The sequence below is a fragment of the Manis pentadactyla genome, chromosome X (assembly GCF_030020395.1).
Source record: "Manis pentadactyla isolate mManPen7 chromosome X, mManPen7.hap1, whole genome shotgun sequence".
Lineage (NCBI taxonomy): Eukaryota > Metazoa > Chordata > Mammalia > Pholidota > Manidae > Manis > Manis pentadactyla.
The window spans coordinates 106,859,266-106,879,004 of record NC_080038.1 but is presented as its reverse complement, the minus strand read 5'-3'; the positions used below and the strand labels follow the sequence as shown (position 1 = coordinate 106,879,004).

At 38.2% G+C, this 19,739-nt stretch overlaps 1 pseudogene; it reads left to right on the top strand.

The window, feature by feature from the left end:
- The first annotated feature begins 265 nt into the window (after positions 1 to 265).
- On the top strand, positions 266 to 3,828 carry LOC118926106 (regulator of microtubule dynamics protein 1-like; annotated as a pseudogene).
- The last annotated feature ends 15,911 nt before the right edge of the window (positions 3,829 to 19,739 follow it).

The window sequence follows — 19,739 nt, the reverse complement described above, 5'->3', positions numbered from 1 at the left end:
CAAATATAAAATGAACATGTGTCAAGGTTTTATTTAACTCATTAACTAATGAAAGAACCAGAAAGATGTTACTATTTCAAGACCAATTCAAAGAGAAGAAATGTCTTATGGAATGAATTTACAAACAGATTCAAAACTGGCTTTTTCCATAGAGGAAAAGGGGATTCAAATGTCTTTCATTTGCATATGGAAAAATAATTTGTAGTGCTTTCAGTTACCTATAAGGTAGAAGTATGAAACAATTCAAAGACTGTGAAAGGTAGAGATGACCCTGGTGAGTAAACTTGATTTGCTGTATACTTAAAACCAATATAATATTGTACATCAACTACACTTCAATAAAAAAGATAGGTTGAAGAGATAAACAAGTTTGGGTTTTTGTTATTAATTAAGGATATTTTATAGTCCTGGTTCTTGTGATTCTATATCAAACATGGTTAATGTAATTCCTAAAGAAGTAGTAACCAATGAACTATACAGTACACTACATGCAGCAGAATACCTAAGAGTAACTTACACAAGTCTGTAGTATAAGCTTCCTGCTCATTGCTATCTCTTTCCCTTCCTTTTGCCATATATAACAGAGTTTTAGATGTTTTATCTTAAAAGCAACCAGTTTTACTGATATATAATTCATATATCATGCAATTCGCCCATTTAAAGTTGCAATTCAATGGCTTTTAGTATAGCTGCAGAGCTGTGCAACCAACACTATAATCTGTTAGATTTTTTAATTTAAAAAAGTATAGAATCTATTCACTGTTGTTAATATGATTAGGCCCTTAGTTTCCATGTGAACCCACTATCTTGACTGGAAACTGCTGATTTATTTGCTGAAAAATTTAGGTTTTTAAAAATAGCATTAATATAGCTAAGTTGAAAGTGTTTTCCTTAAAATTATATGGCCCTTACAATGGACTATTATTAGGAAATAAAAAGGAATGAAATACTGATATATGCTACAGCATGGGTGAACCTTGAAACCATGCTGTGAAAGAAGTTATAGCCACAAAAGCCAGCCACATATATAATTCCATTTATCCATTTATATGAAATGTCCATATAGGCAAATCCATAGAGACAGAAAGTAAATTAGTGGTCGCAGCAACTGAAGAAGGGTAAATGAGTAGTGACTGCTATTGGGTACAGGGTTTTTTCTACGAGTGATGAAATGTTCCAAAATTAGATTATGGTACTGATTGTACAACTCTGTGAATATATTAAAAAACACTGAATTGTATAATTTAAATGGGTGAATTTTATACTGCACATGATATATCTCAAAACATCTCTAAAAAGTGTATTCAATAAGGAGTTAAGGTGAGTAGGAATTTCATTCTATTTAATTGGACACAGTGAAAACTAATGGTTCTAAGAGACAAATTTTAGAGAAGTTACAGCAATATTTAAACATTAACCAAACCACAAAAGGCTTTTCATTGTTTTTTTTATATTTTTTCATTTAAAAATTTTATATGAAAAAACGTGATTACTGGTGAATTCTGTCACACAATTAAGGGAAAGATAATGTGAATTCTATAAAAACCTTCCCCAGAATTGACAGTGCTCCTCTTCCCAACCATTCTATGCGACCAACATTTCTTTGATATCAAGGCCAGAAAATATATTACAAAAAAAACCACTGACTAATATCCCCCATGAACCTATAGGCAAAAATTTTGAACAAAATTTTAGAAAGGATTGGATTAAAGACAGCAGAGTGAGAGGTGAGACAGAGGCTTCCTCCTAAAACTGCACATAATATGAAAATATAATTAATATGACTAATCCTGAAAGAACAACAGGAAAGAAGGCTGCACCAAACTGCATACACCTGGAGAAAAGAATAAACCTCATGGAACAAGGTAACGTACCAAAGCCGTGGTCTGGTGAGACCCAAGCCCTTCCCCCATCCCAGCTCACTGGCAGGGAGGAAGAGAAATGGAGCAGGGAGGGAGTGGAGGCCTGGGACTGCTAAATACCTAACTCTGGAGATCTGCTCTGGGACCACAAACCTACATTTCACGGTGCTTGCATGGTACACTCGTTATTAGGGTGTTGGAAAGCTAAGACAGGAAGAATACCTGGAAAGACTGAGATTCCAGCCACTTGTGGAAAGCAGGGATTCATATCCAGCTGCTCTGGTACAAAAAGAAAGGCAGGCAATCTGAGAGACTTCCTAACAGCAAGAGGGCTGCTAAAGGGGCAAGGATTGCACAGAGATTACTGCTCAGGAGAAAGGACAGGTTGACAAAACTGTCTGGGTGCACTCTGCCCAGCAGGTTGGGAAATTTCTCGATCTTCAGGTCCTCCAGCTCCCTGGCTGGCTACACAGCTCAAGGGACACCCTCCGTGATAAGCAGCCTACTGAGCCTTTCTCCCAGCCAGCCCCACCTGGCTCACAAACCGTTGAACCCTACCCTGGCATTAGGCCAGCCAAAGGGAAGACATGTCTACAGCAACTACAAACGCAAAGCATAGAGGCTTATATTTGTGTGCTCAGCCCACTGGCTCTGGCAGTGGAGGCAGGCATAGCAGTCCAGAAGCAGGAAACAGCACTTTCCTCCCTCCAGGCACCAACACTGCTCCCCTGGAACCCCGGACATTGCTTCAGGGGCTGAGCAGCTCCAGAGACTAGAGCTTCTGAGCACTAGAGGGCGCCATATACAAGGATGAAATGCCAAAGAAACCTGGTTCAAAGTAAAATTATGAATACAACACCTGAGAAAGATTCAAATGAAATTGACCCCATGAATCTTCCTGAAAGGGATTTCAAAATAAAAATCATTAACATGCTGAGGAGTGGAAGAGGCATGGGCAGGAAAGCAGGCAGCTGCAGTGTTCTCATGAAAGACTGGGGCACCCTTTGCTCTGCCCCACTTGGCCATGGTGGAAGGGGTGGGGTGTGGATCCCACGGGCAGTAGGTGTTGGGAAACCCAGGAGCTTTCAAAAGAAGGCTGTTATTCTCAGCCTTGTCTTATATGGGCTTTGAAACTTACCAAGCCATTTCTCGGGCTGCTATGGCTCTTGCCACAGCCAAAGTCCTTGGAGTTGAAGAAATCCTTGAACAGGCAGACTACTTGTATGAAAGTGGAGAAACAGAAAAACTTTATCAGTTGCTAACCCAATACAAGGAAAGTGAAGATGCAGAGTTATGGTGGCGTTTGGCCTGGGTGTCATGTGATATAACTCAGCTTAGTGGAACAACAGAAGAGGAGAAAAAGCTCTTGGTGTATAAAGCCCTAGAGTATGCAAAAAGAGCCCTAGAAAAAAATGAATCAAGCTTTGCAGCTCATAAGCGGTATACAATCTGTATTAGCGATGTTGGAGATTATGAAAGCATCAAGGTTGAAATTGCAAATGCCTATATTATCAAGGAACATTTTGAGAAAACAATTGGACTGAACCCTAAAGATGTTACCTTAATTCACCTTATGGATATTTGGTGTTACACATTTGCTGAAATGACTTGGTATCAATGAAAAATTGTTAAAATGCTTTTTGCAAGCTCCTCCTAGTTCCACCTATGAAGAGGCCTTAGGCTACTTTCACAGGACAGAGCAAGTGGATCCAAACTTCTACAGCAAGAACTTGTTTCTTTTAGGAAAGACATATCTGAAGCTGCACAACAAAAAGCTTGCTGCTTTTTGGCTAATGAAAGCCAAGGATTATCCAGTGCACACAGAGGATGATAAACAGATTGAGACAGAAGCTGCTCAGTTGCTTACAGGTTTCAATGACAAAAATTGAAAAATTTTTTGAGAAGTACATGAAATATCTAAGAAACATTGCCTGTTCATCAAACTATAAAGATAATAAATCAATCATAAATGCAATAGAAGTAAAAAAAAGAAAAAAAGACAAAAATCATTAACATGCTCATGGAGGTACAGAAAAATACTCAAAAACTCAGGAATGAATTCCGGTTGGAGATCTAATTGTTGAGAAGCACAATGGAGGGTATTAAAAGCAGATTAGATATGGTGGAGGAGACAATAAATGAAATAGAAATTAGAGAAGAGGAATACAAAGAAGCTGAGGCACAGAGAAAAAAGGATCTCTAAGAATGAAAGAATATTGAGAGAATTGTGTGACCAATCCAAATGGAACAATATTTGCATTCTAGGGGTACCAGAAGAAGAAGAAGAGAGAAAAAGGGATAGAAAGTAACTTTGAGGAGGTAATTGCTGAAAACTTCCCCAATCTGGGGAAGAAGATAGTCTCTCAGGCCATGGAGATGCACAGATCTCCCAACACAAGGGACCCAAGGAAGACAACACCAAGACATATAGTAATTAAAATGGCAAAGGTCAAGGATAAGGACAGACTATTAAAAGCAGCTAGGGAGAGAAATAAGATCACACACAAAGGAAAGCCCATCAGGCAAACATCAGACTTCTCAGGAGAAACCTTACAGGCATGATGTATTTAATGCAATGAAGCAGAAGGGCCTCGAACCAATAATACTCTATCTGGCAAGATTATCATTTAAACTTGAAGGTAGGATTCAACAATTTCCAGATAAGCAAAAGCTGAGAGAATTTAACTCCCACAAACCATCTCTATAGTGTATTTTGGAGGGACTGCTATAGATGGAAGTGTTCCTAAGGTTTAATAGCTGTCACCAGAGGTAATAAAACCACAGTAAAGAAAGTAGAACCGTTAATTACTAAGCAAATGCAAAATTAAATGAACTATACCCAAAGACAATCAAGGGATAGATAAAGAGTACAGAATATGATACCTAATATATAAAGAAAGGAGGAGGAAGAAAAAGGAGAAAAAAAGAAGCTTTAGATAGTCTTTGTAATAGCATATTAAGTGAGTTAAGTTAGAGACTTAGACATTAAGAAACATAACCTTGAACCTTTGGTAACCATGAATCTAAAGCCTGCAATGGTAATAAGTACATACCTATTGGTAATCACCCTAAATGTAAATGGACTGAATGCACCAATCAAAAGACATAGAGTCACTGAATGGATACAAAAAGCAGGACCCATCTATATACTGCCTACAGGAGACTCACTTTAAACCTAAAGACATACACAGACTAAAAGTGAAGGGATGGAAAAAGATATTTCATGCAACCAATAGGGAGAAAAAAGAAGGAGTTGCAGTACTTGTATCAGAAAAAATAGACTTCAAAACAAACAAAGTCATAAGAGACAAAGAAGGACATTACATAATAATTGAGGGGTCAATCCAAGAAGAAGATATAACCATAAATATCTATGCTCCCAACACAGGAGCACCCACATATGTGAAACAAATACTAACAGAATTAAAAGGGGAAATAGAATGCAATGCATTCATTTTAGGAGACTTCAACCCCCCACTCACTCAGAAGGACAGGTTAACCAGACAGAAAATAAGTAAGGAGACAGAGGCACTGAGCAACACATTAGAACAGTTGGACCTAACACATCTACAGAACTCTCTACCCAAAAGCAGCAGAATGCACATTCTTCTCAAGTGCACATGGAACATTTTCAAGAATAGATCAGATACGAGGCCACAAAAAGAACCTTGGTAAATTGAAAAAGATTGAAATTGTACCAACCAGTTTCTCAGACCACAAAGGTATGAAAGTAGAAATAAATTGTACAAAGAAAACAAAAAGGCTCACAAACACATGGAGGCTTAACAACATGCTCCTAAATAACCAATGGATCAATGACCAAATAAAAACAGAGATCAAGCAATATAGAGAGAGGAGACAAATGACAACTATAATTCAACACCGCAAAATCTGTGAGACGCAGCAAAGGCCATGCTAGGAGGAAAGTATATTGCAATACAGGCCTACCTCAGGAAAGAAGAACAATCTCATATGAACACTCTAAAATCACAATTAATGAAACTGGGAAAAGAAGAACAAATGAGGTGCAACATCAGCAGAAGGAGGGACATAATAAAGATTAGAGCAGAAACAAAATAAAATTGAGAAGAATAAAATAATAGAAAGAATCAATGAAAGCAAGAGCTGATTCTTCAAGAAAATAAACAAAGTAGATAAACCGTCAACAGACTGATCAAGAGAAAAAGAGAATCTACACACATAAACAGAATCAGAAATGAGAAAAGAAAAATCACTACAGACAATACAGAAATACAAAGAATTATTAGAGAATACTATGAAAAATTATATGCTAACAAACTGGATAACCTAGAAGAAATGGACAACTTTCTAGAAAAATACAAACTTCCAAGGCTGACCCGGAAAGAAACAGAAAATTTGAACAGACCAATTAACAGTCACAAAATAGAAATGGTAATCAAAAACCTACCTAAGAAAAAAATACCTGCACCAGATGGCTTCACCGCTGAATTTTATCAAACATTTAGTGAAGACCTAATACCTATCCTCCTTAAAGTTTTCCAAAGAGTAGAAGAAGAGGGAATACTTCTAAACTCATTCTATGAGGCCAGCATCACTCTAATACCAAAAGCAGGCAAAGACACCACAAAAAAAGAAAATTACAGACCAATATCCCTGATGAACATAGATGCAAAAATACTCAACAAAATATTAGCAAACTGAATTCAAAAACACATCAAAAAGATCATCCATCATGATCAAGTAAGATTTAATCCATGGATGCAAGGATTGGACAACATTAAAAAATCCATCAACATCATCCACCACATCAACAAAAAGAAGGACAAAAACCACATGATCATCTCCATAGATGCTGAAAAAGCATTCGAGAAAATTCAACATCCATTCATGATAAAAACTCTCAACAAAACAGGCATAGAGGGAAAGTACCTCAACATAATAAAGGCCATATAAGACAAACCCATAGCCAACATTATACCTAACAGCAAGAAGCTGAAAGCTTTTCCTTTAAGATCAGGAACAAGACAAGGATGCCCACTTTCCCCACTCCTATTCAATGTAGTACTGGAGGTCCTAGCCATGGCAATCAGACAACACGAAGAAGTAAAAGGCATCCAGATTGGCAAGGAAGAAGTTAAACTGTCCCTGTTTGCAGATGACATGATATTGTACATAAAAACCCCTAAAGAATCCACTCCAAAACTACTAGATCTAATATCTGAATTCAGAAAAGTTGTGGGATACAAAATTAATACACATAAATCTGTTGTATTCCTATAGACGATGAACTAGCAGAAAGAGAAATCAGGAAAACAATTCCATTCACAGTTGCATCAAAAAGAATAAAATACTTAGGAATAAATCTAACCATGGAAGTGAAAGACCTGTACTCTGAAAACTATAAGACACTCATGAGAGAAATTAAAGAAGATACCAATAAATGGAAACACACTCTGTGCTCATGGATAGGAAGAATTAATATTGTCAAAATGGCCATCCTGCCTAAAGCAATGTACAGATTCAATGCAATTCCTATCAAAACACCAAAAGCATTCTTCAATGAACTAGAGAAAATCATTCTAAAATTCATATGGAACCACAAAGATCCTGAATAGCCAAACCAGTCCTGAGAAGGAAGAGTAAAGCAAGGGGATTATGCTCCCCAACTTCAAGCTCTACTACAAAGCCACGGTAATCAAGACAATTTGGTACTGACACAAGAACAGACCATAGAACAATGGAACAGACTAAAGAGCCCAGATATAAACCAAAGCACATATGGTCAATTAATATACGATAAAGGAGCCATGGACATACAATGGGGAAATGACAGCCTCTTCAACAGCTGGTGTTGGCAAAACTGGACGGCTACATGCAAGAGAATGAAACTGGATTATTGTTTAACCCCATACACAAAAGTAAATGTAATGGATCAAAGACCTGAATGTAAGTCATGAAACCATAAAACTCTTAGAAGACAACATAGGCAAAAATCTCCTGAATATAAGCATGAGCAACTTCTTCCTGAATGCATCTCCTTGAGCAAGGGCAACAACAAAAAAATTAAACACATGGGGCTACATCAAACTAAAAAGTTTCTGTACAGCAAAGGATGCCATCAAAAGAACAAAAAGGCATCCTGCAGTATGGGAGAATATATTTGTAAATGACATATCCGACAAGGGGTTAGCATCCAAAATATGTAAAGAACTCATATGCTTCAACACCCAAAAAGCAAATAACCCGATGAAAAAATGGGCAGAGGATATGAAGAGACAATTCTCCAAGGAAGAAATTCGTATGGCCAACAGGCACATGAAAAGATGCTCCACATCGCTAATCATCAGGGAAATGCAAATTAAAACTACAATGAAATATTACCTCACGCCAGTAAGGATGGCCAGCATTGAAAAGACTAAGAACAACAAATGCTGGTGAAGATGCAGAGAAAGGGGAACCCTCCTACACTGCTGGTGGGAATGTAAGCTAGTTCAACCGTTGTGGAAAGCAATATGGAGGTTCCTCAAAAACTAAAAATAGAAATACCATTTGACCCGGGAATCCCACTCCTTGGAATTTACCCAAAGAATACAACTTCTCAGACTCAAAAAGACATATGCACCCCTATGTTTATTGCAGCACTCTTTACAATAGCCAAGATATGGAGGCAACCTAAGTGTCCATTGTAAATGAATGGATAAAGAAGAGGTGGTACATATGCACAATGGAATACTATTTGGCCATAAGAAAGAAACAAATCCTACCATTTGCAACAACATGGATGGAGCTGGAGGACATTATGCCCAGTGAAATACGCCAGGCAGAGAAAGACAAATGCCAAACGATTTCCCTCATTTGTGGAGTATAACAACGAAGCAAAAGTGAAGGAACAAAATAGAACCAGACTCACAGTATCACAGAAGGTGCTAGTGGTCACCAAAGGCGAAGGGTGTGGGAGGGCGGGTGAGGAGGGAGGGAGATGGGGATTGAAGGGTATTATGTTTAGTATATATGGTGTGGGCAGTCACGGGGAAAACAGTGGAGCACAGAGAAGGCAAACAGTGAATCTGTGGCATCTTACTACACCGATGGACAGTGACTACATTGGGGTATGGGTGAGGACTTGATAATATGGGTAAATGTAGTAACCACATTGTTTTTTCATGTGAAACCTTCATAAGAGTGTCTATCAATAATACCTTAATAAAAAATTTTTAAAAATACTGATCGCTAATGGGCAGTCTAAAAAAAAGAAAAATTTTAGCAAATTGCGTCCAATAATATATAAAAAGAATAATAAATCACAACAAAGTTGGACTCCCCCCAGAAGAACTGATTCAAAAGCAATCAGGGTAGCTCATATTCTAAAAAATTAGTGCAAACACAACCATATTATGATCTCAATAGATGCAGAAAAGTAATCAATATAATTCATTTTATACCCATTCCTCATTAAAATTCTCATCAAAAAAAGAATCAAAGGAAAGTTAAGCAGATAAATTGCAACTATGAAAAACATAGAGGTAGCATTATATTTAATGGTGAAAGACTGAATGATTTCCCTCACAAGATCAAAAATAAGACAAGAGTGTCCACTCTCATCACTTCTAGTCAACATTGTACTAGAGGTGCTGGACAATGCCATCAAGCAAAGAAGGAGAGAGAGACTGAGAGAAATAAAGGACACCCATATTGGAAAGGAAAAAGTAAAACTGTTTTTATTCAGACAACATGGAAGTCTATGTGGATCTGATGGATCCACAAAAAATTACTAGAACTAATGCATGAGTTTATAAGGTTTCAGGTACAAGATCAATACATAAAAATCAATTATATTTTTATATATTAACAACAAATAGTCAAGAATTGAAACTTAAAGAGCAATGTCATTTGTAATAACACTTAGGAATCAAAAATACTTAGGGATGAAGCTGAGAAAAGATGTGCAAGACTGAAAACTATAAAACTGCTGAGATAAATTAAGGAAGACCTTTTATTAATAAACCCTCTTCATGGATTTGAAGTCTCAAAATTGTTAAGGGTCAATTCTCCCCAAACTGGTCTATGGATTCAACCCAATCCCAAAGTCCCAGTTTGCTTTTCTGAGTGAACTGATATGTTTATTCTAAAATGCATGTAGAAATCCAAAGGACCTAGAATAGCCAAAAACATTGAAAAAGAAGAAAAGGTTGGGGGCTAACACTCTCTGATCTCCAGACTTATTATAAAGCTACAGTAATCAAGACAATGTGGTATTGACAAGATAGACAAACAGATCAGTGGGATAGAATAAAGAGTCCAAAATTAAAGTCACATACACAGACAAGTGATTTTTTACAAAAGTGCAAAGGCAATTCAGTGGAGAAAGAATTTTTAAAAATAAATTGATGAGGTGAAATGATGCTGAAATGATAGTTATCGACATGCAAAACAAAAACAAAATAAAACAAAAAAGAACTTTAACCTTCTTTGATTTAAAAAAACACACCATACACAAATTTAGTCCAAAATGAATCATAGACCCAAATGTAAATCTAAAACTATAAAGCTTTTAGAAGAAAATCTCTGTGATTTTTGGTAAAAAAACAGCAGCTTGGATATATCATAAGCATAACCCATAAAAAATGATAAAGACTTCATGTAAAATAAAAAATTCTTCTCTTCAAAAGACCCTGTTAGGAGACTGAAAAGACAGGCTACAAAGTAGGAAAAAAATGTGTGAAACATATTTTTTATAAAAGACTTATATCCAGGATATACAAAGGACACTCAAAACTTAATAATAAACAAACAATACAATAAAAAAGCAAAAGATTTAAGCAGACATTTCACCAAAGAAGATACACGGATCACAAGTAATAAATCACATGAAAAGATGGCCAATATATAGTCATTAATGGTATTGCAAATTAACATCACAATGAAATACCACTATGCACCTATTAAAATGAAGTATTGGTAAGAACGCAAAGAACCTAGAATTCTTATAACCCTACTGTTGGGAATATAAAGTGGTAAAGCCACTTTGGAAATTGGTAGTTTCTTTAAAAATTGCGCGCATAGCTACTATACGATCCAGCCATTCCATCTGTAGGTATTTACCCATTTATCCAAGATAATAGGCAAAGAAGAACTATGAGAAAGCTAAATCAGGGAAAACAGAGGGCAATGGACAAGGGAAATCCTCTCAGACAATTTCAAAGATTTCAAGGACTGCCAGATGGAATTTACTGCCAAGACAAGGAAACTTCACTATTCCTGTTCAGGATGACGTGATAACTGTTAGGATTCAGTTTGCATTCTCTTTTTTCTGAATGGGAGTGTTTACTTTGGTATCCTCTGCCACATCCAAATGTGATGGAGAGAACTCCACATCCCCCAGAAATCGTGACTTTTTGGCAGATCTAGTAATTAGGGAGACTCTTACCTCTGTTGGGAGCAGGGTGAGTGTGTTCCATGAACGGGGAGAAGAATGTGCATTAGATGTTTGAGAGTCAGGGAAGTGGGCTAGAGCAGAAAACACATTTCCCTTTCTTTCTCTCTCTCCTTCCTTCCTTCCTTCCTTCCTTCCTTCCTTCCTTCCTTCCTTCCTTCCTTCCTTCCTTCCTTCCTTCCTTTCCTCCCTCCCTCCCTTCTCTCTCTCTCTCTCTCTTTCTTTCTTCTTTGTTCCTTCTTTCTTTCCTTCCTTCTTCCTTTTCTTTATCCTCCCTCCCTCCCTCCCTCCTTCCCTCTGTCCCTCCCTCCCCCCTCCCTCCTTCCCTCCCTCTCTCTCTCTCTCTCTCTTTCTTTCTTTCTTTCTTTCCTTCCTTCTTCTTTTCTTTCTCAAAGATCCAACTTGTGAGAAGCATTTCCCAGTCTCCCTGGTAGATAGGCATGACTGTGTTTTATACTTCTGGTCAAAGGTATAAAGGGGAAGCTGTTGGGTATAATTTTTGATGATGCTCCTTAAAAGGGGTGGATGAGATGACAAAAAAGCCATACCTTAAGGACGGTGGTGAGCCATACCATCCCTGGACTGCCCACCCACCTCTAGGCTTCTACATGAGCAAAAATAAACTCCCAATTTGTTTGAGCCACTGTTTTCCACTTTCTGTAACCTACCAGTCAGGTGTAAATTCCTAATGGATACATTAGATAAGATAAAAGTAACTGTGTTCTTTATTAGTGAATCTTAGTAATCTGTGTTCACTATTTATTTACTGAAGTAGAGGTCCAGGTCTATCTGTTGAAAATTATATATTTGAATCAGGTCAATAAGGTTTGTATTGAATGCCTATGTTTACGTGGCACTAATGTTCATTGAGAGGAATCTTTACTGATTATATCACAGCCCTTACATTACATTTCTCCTTTCCATGACAATTTTGAAGGTCTGGACTCTGTAACCCATGTCTCTTTTCTGCCTACTGGGCTGAAAATTTCCTTAAATGAAATTTTGTGGTTGAAAACTAAAAACTTGCCAGGTTGACAACATGCATTTTTATACTTCAAAATTGAGGATTTTATACCCCCAAGACAACACATTATATTTAACTTGCATCATGTATAGTCATATACTCACCTGAAGGTGCATGTGTGTCTATTATGAATGAGATTTGTTTCAAAAGTTATCAACATTCACTTGCTGTCATAGATATTAATTGGCTTCCTACTCAGCATCCAGTTCCCCCTTTTTCTTTCCTAAGGGTACCCAGATTTCTGACCAGGTAGCTGCCCCTTTTTCCATACAGCTAATATATACATTCACAAATTCACACATATGTGCACATATTTATGCTTTCTATCATATATGAACCTGTGTCTCTAAAAGGATTTTTCTTTTTATACAACTAAAAGGCCTTTATAGACAGTAAACAAAGAGGCTGCATATGGAAGAGTTTGTATGGAATAACAGAGTGGTAGGAAACAGTATTGGTGGGTAATAGTATACACCCCTCACAATGGTAATTATCTGGTGTTGAATCCTCTCAGACCAGAGTCATGCAAAGGCCAGGCCCCAAGAGTGCTTGGCTATACTTACCAGGACTGACTGTGGCAGGCAGTTAATGAGAAATTGTCCTGAAACCTAGCCAGAAAAGTCAGATACCAGGTAGTCATTCTATGCAACCTGAAGCAGGAGTGAGGAGGACAGCAGGGATCCAGGAGACAAAGTTGGCCAGATGCTAAAGAAGCAGTAACACTACGGCACCAAAGAATGATAGTAACTAGAGTTAGTAGGAGCTGCAAAGATCAATGTGGGTATCAAACAATGGAACAGGCCAAGGTGGAGTTTGGTGTGTGTGGAGGATAAGGGTAATTCAGGATTTCAACTTGAAGAAATGGGAATGTAGATCAGGCTCCTTATCTGAATGCTTTGGTTGCTCCCACCAACAGGGGTGAGTCTTAAAGGATCAGACTACAATCAAATAGTATTTCATTGAAAATGAATATCATGGCAGAATGGATTAGCTACATTTTTAAAAAACTCTGTGAACTTTATCATATAGGAATAAGTGTACTGCTACTACCATATGGGGCTACCATGTTCCAGACACTCCTAAGAGAATTTGGCATGAATGATCTCATTGAATTTTTATAATAGCCTTATGAGTCAGGTACTATGATTGTAGTGATGGTTGCATAACACTCTAATGATACTGAAAAACATGAATTCTATACTTTAAATGGCTGAAATATATGATATGTGAATTTTATTCCAATTAAGCTAGTGAAAAGAAAAGAGAACAAAGTGGCAGAGAGTTTATATGGCATACATGGAAAATGCATACAAATGCAGACAACTTTAAATGTTCATACATTTGTTCATGCAAATGATTTTGAAATGAGAAAATCAATGTCAGAATTATAGGGAAATAGGAAGAACTATTTCCTGGAGATACTGTAAATTCATTATATAATGGCCATATGTAACAAAAAAGTATTATGCTTAGTTTTGAACTAGTAAAAAGAAAAGGCAGGGAGTGGGGGAGCCTCAGGATGGTGGAGCAGGAAGGCAAGACAGAAACCTTCTCCCACACAAAGCAACTACAGCAAATACAATTAAACCTGAAAATGAACTGAAGACTACAGAACACACCACCTACACCTGGGGAAGAAGAGACACAGAAAAGGGTAAAGTGGCAGAGCTGTGACCAAATGGGAACCCAGCCCTTCCACCATCTCAGCCCACAGGCGGGAGGAAGAGGAAAGGAGAGTGGAGGGGATAGGAGCTCACGAACGCTGCACACCTAGCCCTGGAGATCTGCTCTGGGAACATGAGTCCATTAGGTTCTGGTGCTTAGCAGGACTGGACACCAGGGACAGTTGCAACACCCTGGGAGGCTAAGACATCAACCACCTGGGAAGGATAGGCATGCTCTCCTGGTCCCATTGAGACCCAGCACAGAAGCAACAGTTTGAAAGACTTTCCAGCAATGGGAAGGGAGCCAAAGGGTCAAGGGTTGGATGGGGTTGTCTCTGAAGGAGAAAGGGCAGGTGTAACATACCTCCCCAGGCCTCCTTTGGACCAGTGGGTCAAGCACTCTCTGAAGTGCAAGGTGCTCCATTCCCCTCACTGGCAACTCATCCCCAAGGCACCTCCCTGCATGCCAGCGACATGCCAGCCCACTTGGCCCAGCAGCATCCAACTTTACTGCCTGGCAGGCACAGGGTGACTCTCCCAGTTCTCATGGCCCTGTTTCAACCCAACTAGGGAGATGCCTGAAGGATCCAGCCCCAAGAGCTCCTTCCTCCACCTGGTGGCCAAGCCAGATGCTGTGCACCCTGCCACTGCTAGGCGGCACCTGTGGGACTCACTGTTGCAGCATGACTAGCTGCCTCCATTGCCAGCAGGGCCTCCCAACACCCAGCTTGCTACCTCTGTTCACCTTTGCCTGACCACCACTCAGGTTGAGCAGCCCACAGCCTAAGGGCCCTTCTACCATGCAACTCACTGCCTAGGTGCACCCACACCCTCCCAGAGAACAACTGGCTGCCAGCACTGTGCATCCTGCTGCTGCCACAGTGCACCCATGCACTCTTCACCACATGACTTGCCACCATTGCCAAGCACCTAAGGGTTCCACAACTGGGTGATTTGCCATCACCAGAAGCCCATGCACCCTGCCATTGTGCAACTCACCCTGCAACCATCCCACCCCAGTTAACCCAGCAGCCCCGTCATCACTGCATGGCAGACAGAAGACAGACCCACCCACAATGTTCCCAGCAGAAACCACTGTTCTGATCACATAGGCCCAGCTAAGGCAAACCACTGGCCTCAGCAGACTGAGACAAACCACTGCTGGCAGACACAAAGGCAACCCCGCACATTGTGCACCAACAGCAACTGGGGCTCCACAGCAGAGGAAAAGCAGGCACTGCAAAGGAAAGAGTCCTGAGCTTCTGGGAACCACAGGACACCTTCTTCATAAAGCCATTACTCTCTAGATCAGGAAGCATAGCAGATTGATCTAATACGAAAGAAGAAACAGAGAAACCCTGAAAAAATAAAGAGGCAGAGGAATATGTTCCAAACAAAACTATAGGATAAGACACCAGAAAGACAGGTAAAATGAAACAGAGATCACCAATCTTCTTGATAAAGATTTCAAAGTAAAAGTCATAAATATACTCACTGATCTGTGGAAATAAAGATCTCAGGGAGGACTTGAACAAAGAGATACAAAAGCTGAAGAATACAGTAACTGAAATGAAACACAAAATGTAGGGAATGAATAATAGATTGCTTCAAGTAGAGAAGACAATCAATGAGATGAAAATTAGAGAAAAAGGAATACAATGAACCTGAGGAGCACAGAGAAAAAAATGATCTTTAAGAGTGAAAGAATGCTAACAGAGTGGTGTGACCAACCCAAAAGAAATAATATTCACATAATAGGGGTACCAGAAGGATAAGAGAAAGATAAAGAAATAGAAAGTCTCTTTGAGGAAATAATTGCTGAAAACTCCCCCAATCTGGGGAAGGAAATAGACACTCAGGTCATGGAAGTACAGAGAGCCCCCAACAAAAAGGAAACACAGGGAGACAACACCAAGACATATAACAATTAAAATGGTAGAGATTAAGGACAAGGAGAGAGTATTGAAAGCAGTTGGAGAGAGAAAAAAGATTACTTATAAAGGAAACCCCATCAGGATATCAGCAGACTTCTCAGCAGAAACTTTACAGGCAAGAAGGGAGTGGCATGAAATATTTAATGTAATGAAACAGAAGGACCTTCAACCAAGAATCCTCTACCCAGTAAGATTATCATTTAAATTTGAAGCAGGGATTAAACAATTTCCAGATAAATGAAGGCTCAAAGAATTTATAACAGCAAAACCAGCTTTACAGGACATGTTAAAGGGACTGCTATAGATGGAAAAGTTCCTAAGGCTAAATAGTTTTGATTATAACAGCTAATACATAAGGTGTAGAGGAGGAAGAAGAAGAAAAGAACTTTTAGATTGTGTTTGAAATAGAGCAATCAGAAATTTAATATAGACTGTTATATAGTCAGGAAGCTATCCTTGAATGTTTGGTAACATAAACCTAAAGTCTATAATAGATACACACAAAATTAAAAAAGAGAACTCCAACCACAACATTAAAGAAAACCATCAAGTAAGAGAAGAGTGTAAGAGAGGAAGAAAGGGACAGAAAGGAGCTATAAAAACAAACAGAAAACAGTTAGTAAAATGGCAATAAGTACATACCTATCAATAATTACCTTAAATGTAAATGGACTGAATACATCAATCAAAAGACATAGAATGGCAGAATGGAAAAAGAGACAAGACCCATCTATATGCTGCTACAAGAAACTCATTTCAGACCCAAAGACATACACAGACTAAAAGTGAAGGGATGAAAAGAGATATTTCATGTAAATAATAGGGAGAAGAAAGCAGGAGTAGCAGTACTTATATCAGACAAAATAGATTTGAAAGCAAAGAAAGTAACAAGAGCCAAAGAAGGACATTACATAATGATAAAAGCGTCAGTCCAACAAGAGGGTATAACCATTATAAACATCTACACACCCAACATAGGAGCACCTAAATATGGAAAACAAATACTAATGAATTAAAGGGGGAAATAGCTTACAACACATTTATTGTAGGATACTTTAACAAACCACTCACATCAATAGACAGATCAAGCAGACAGAAAATAAATAAGGAAACAGAGGCAGTGAACAATACATTAAATCAGATGGACTTAACAGTCATCTACAGAGTACTCCACCCAAAAACAGCAGGATACACATTTTTCTCAAGTATACATGCAACATTCTCCAGAATAGATCATATATTAGGTCACAAAAAGAGCCTCAATAAATTAAAAAAGATTGATTGTAACAAGCAATTTCTCAGACCACAATGGTATGAAACTAGAAATAAATTACACAAAGAAATAAAAAGCCTACAAACACATGGAGGCTAAACAACATACTTCTAAATAATCAGTTCTTTAGAACTAAATAGCTTATAAAATTCATATAAAATTCCTATGGAACCACAAAAGACCCCAAATGGCCAAAGCAATCCTGAAAATGAAGTGGTTCCTAGAGGTGGGCTTCTAGTTATAAGAAACAGTCCATTTTAGCTCCTACAGCTTCTATCATCTGGCCTAGACATATGGGCTCAGCCTTGCTCCAGTCTTTAGAAACCATTTGGCTGTCAAGCAGGGGGAAGTGTAAAGAACCCTGGACTCACAGCTCAGTTACTCAGCACTGAGCATAAAGTCAGCCTTCCTACTAATCCCTTTCTGACTGAATCATCTAGTCTAGTAAATGGGCTCTTAATCTTGCTCCTTATGAATATTTCTACTTTATAATGAAGTTGTAGCAACTAAATCCTCTTCATGAAGAGTCTTCTCATTTGTTCTCATTTCCTTGACACTGGGTGAAGAAAGAAAGTTTCAACAGGCATATTCCTCTTTTCATATTTAGTTAAATTGCTTCAAGGATTTATCTCTAAGTGATGACCACTCCCTTTGTGGGCTTCTATTAATGTGCAAACCTGGGAATTAAAATCACATAGGCTTATTAGGAACCCCCAACTCTTCTACTCAACTACTTGAGGCAAAACACTTAACCTCACCGAACTTCAGATTCCTCATCCTGAAAATGAAGATAATATCATGTATCTTGCAGGGTTGCTTGGGAGGTTGTATGTCAAAGCCAAGCAAAGTGACTGAAACATGAATGTTGAGGAAGTGGTAGCTCTTTTACTTTTTTATATTCAGGTAAAATTCACACAGTGTAAATTTAACCATTTTAAAGTATGCAACTCAGTGACATTTAGTACATTCACAATATTGTGCATCAATTGCCTCTCTCTATTTCCAAACATTTTCATCATGGCCAAAGGATACCTGGCATGATAACTCATTTATAGCTCAAAAATGCTAATAGGGAGAAGAAAGCAGGAGTAGCAGTACTTTTATCACACAAAATAGATTTGAAAGCAAAGAAAGTAACAAGAGACAAAGAAGGACATTACATAATGATAAAAGGGTCAGTCCAACAAGAGGGTGACTTTTGTGGGTGGTAACCCAAATGGCATCACACTGAGAACATTAAGATCACAAATCTAAGGCTAAGTGCAGCATTCATCATTCTCTGATCTCCTGTGTGATGCCATCTGTGAAAGCTCAGCAAAATAGAGGTATAATTCTTAGCCTGCTTGCTTTACAGGTCACTTTCAGGACTTTTCCTCCCACATAAGGTCAGTCTGCAGGGTTTTTATAGCTTGGTTGCCCTTTCTACCCGCCATCATGCCATGAAGTTTCATTTAAGCACATTACTCAGCTAGGTTCTATGCCAACTTGTTGTAAAACAATTTATCATTGACCCAAACTAGGTGTTTGCTAATTCACTCAGAATTAATTGTGCGCTTTAATCATTTTCACTGAATTAATTTCCATGTCTGTAGCTTTTATAACCGTAAGTACTAGCATACTGATTGAAAATTTCCCATCAGTTGTATATGAGGTATGACTATAAATTTTCTTTTTAATTTTCTTCTATGACTCATAAACTGACTTAGAAGCAATTTCAAAAAGGAGTAAAAGGTTTGCAAAGGATAGTGGCATACATGCAATAAATGCCTTTTTTTCTCTTAGGGGAATACTCAGATGCATACATTCTTGTTTGTTAAAATGGTCTTGTTACATTACTGTCACAATCTACATTCCAACATTGCTGTTAGCTTCTTCATTTTCTAGCATTTCTTTTTATTTTTAGAATATAAGATACATGCTTTTTACATTCAGCTTTTAAAAAAAGTTTTTAATGATACTTTCATGTGTTGCAATGTGTAAAATATTATTTACAAATAGATAATGAGAAGAACAGTTAGTACCATTCACAACCTGTGTCAATTTCTTGTTTTGGCATAGTGGTAGAATAAACGAACACAAGACTGGATGTATGTTAGGAAACCTGGGTTCTAGTCCTCAGACTGCAACTAAATAGCTGTGTAATTTTGGGAAGGCACAACTTTATACAGAGACCACATTTTTCTTCATCTGTCACATAATCTGTCTCTCCTATCTACTTCATTAGGATGCTTTAAGACAGATTCAGCATGTTCCAGTTTAACTGATTAACTCCACCATCTTTATTCCCAACTCTCTGTCCTAAATCTTGTCTTTTATGCTAATTGTCTCGCAAATCTTTATTCCATTCTCATTGTCCTATGTCAAGTCTATTTATCTCAGTCTACTGGATGACTGCAATAGACTGGTCAACCTGTTCCCATTCTTGCTCTCCTCCAAACAATCATCTACTTTACAATAGTTATAGGCTGAAAACACAATCTGACTATGTCATTCCCTGGCTTAATGCCTGAAATGGCTTCCCATTGTAAAGTGATAAATTCTATTTTTTAAGGCTGGTACACAAGGCT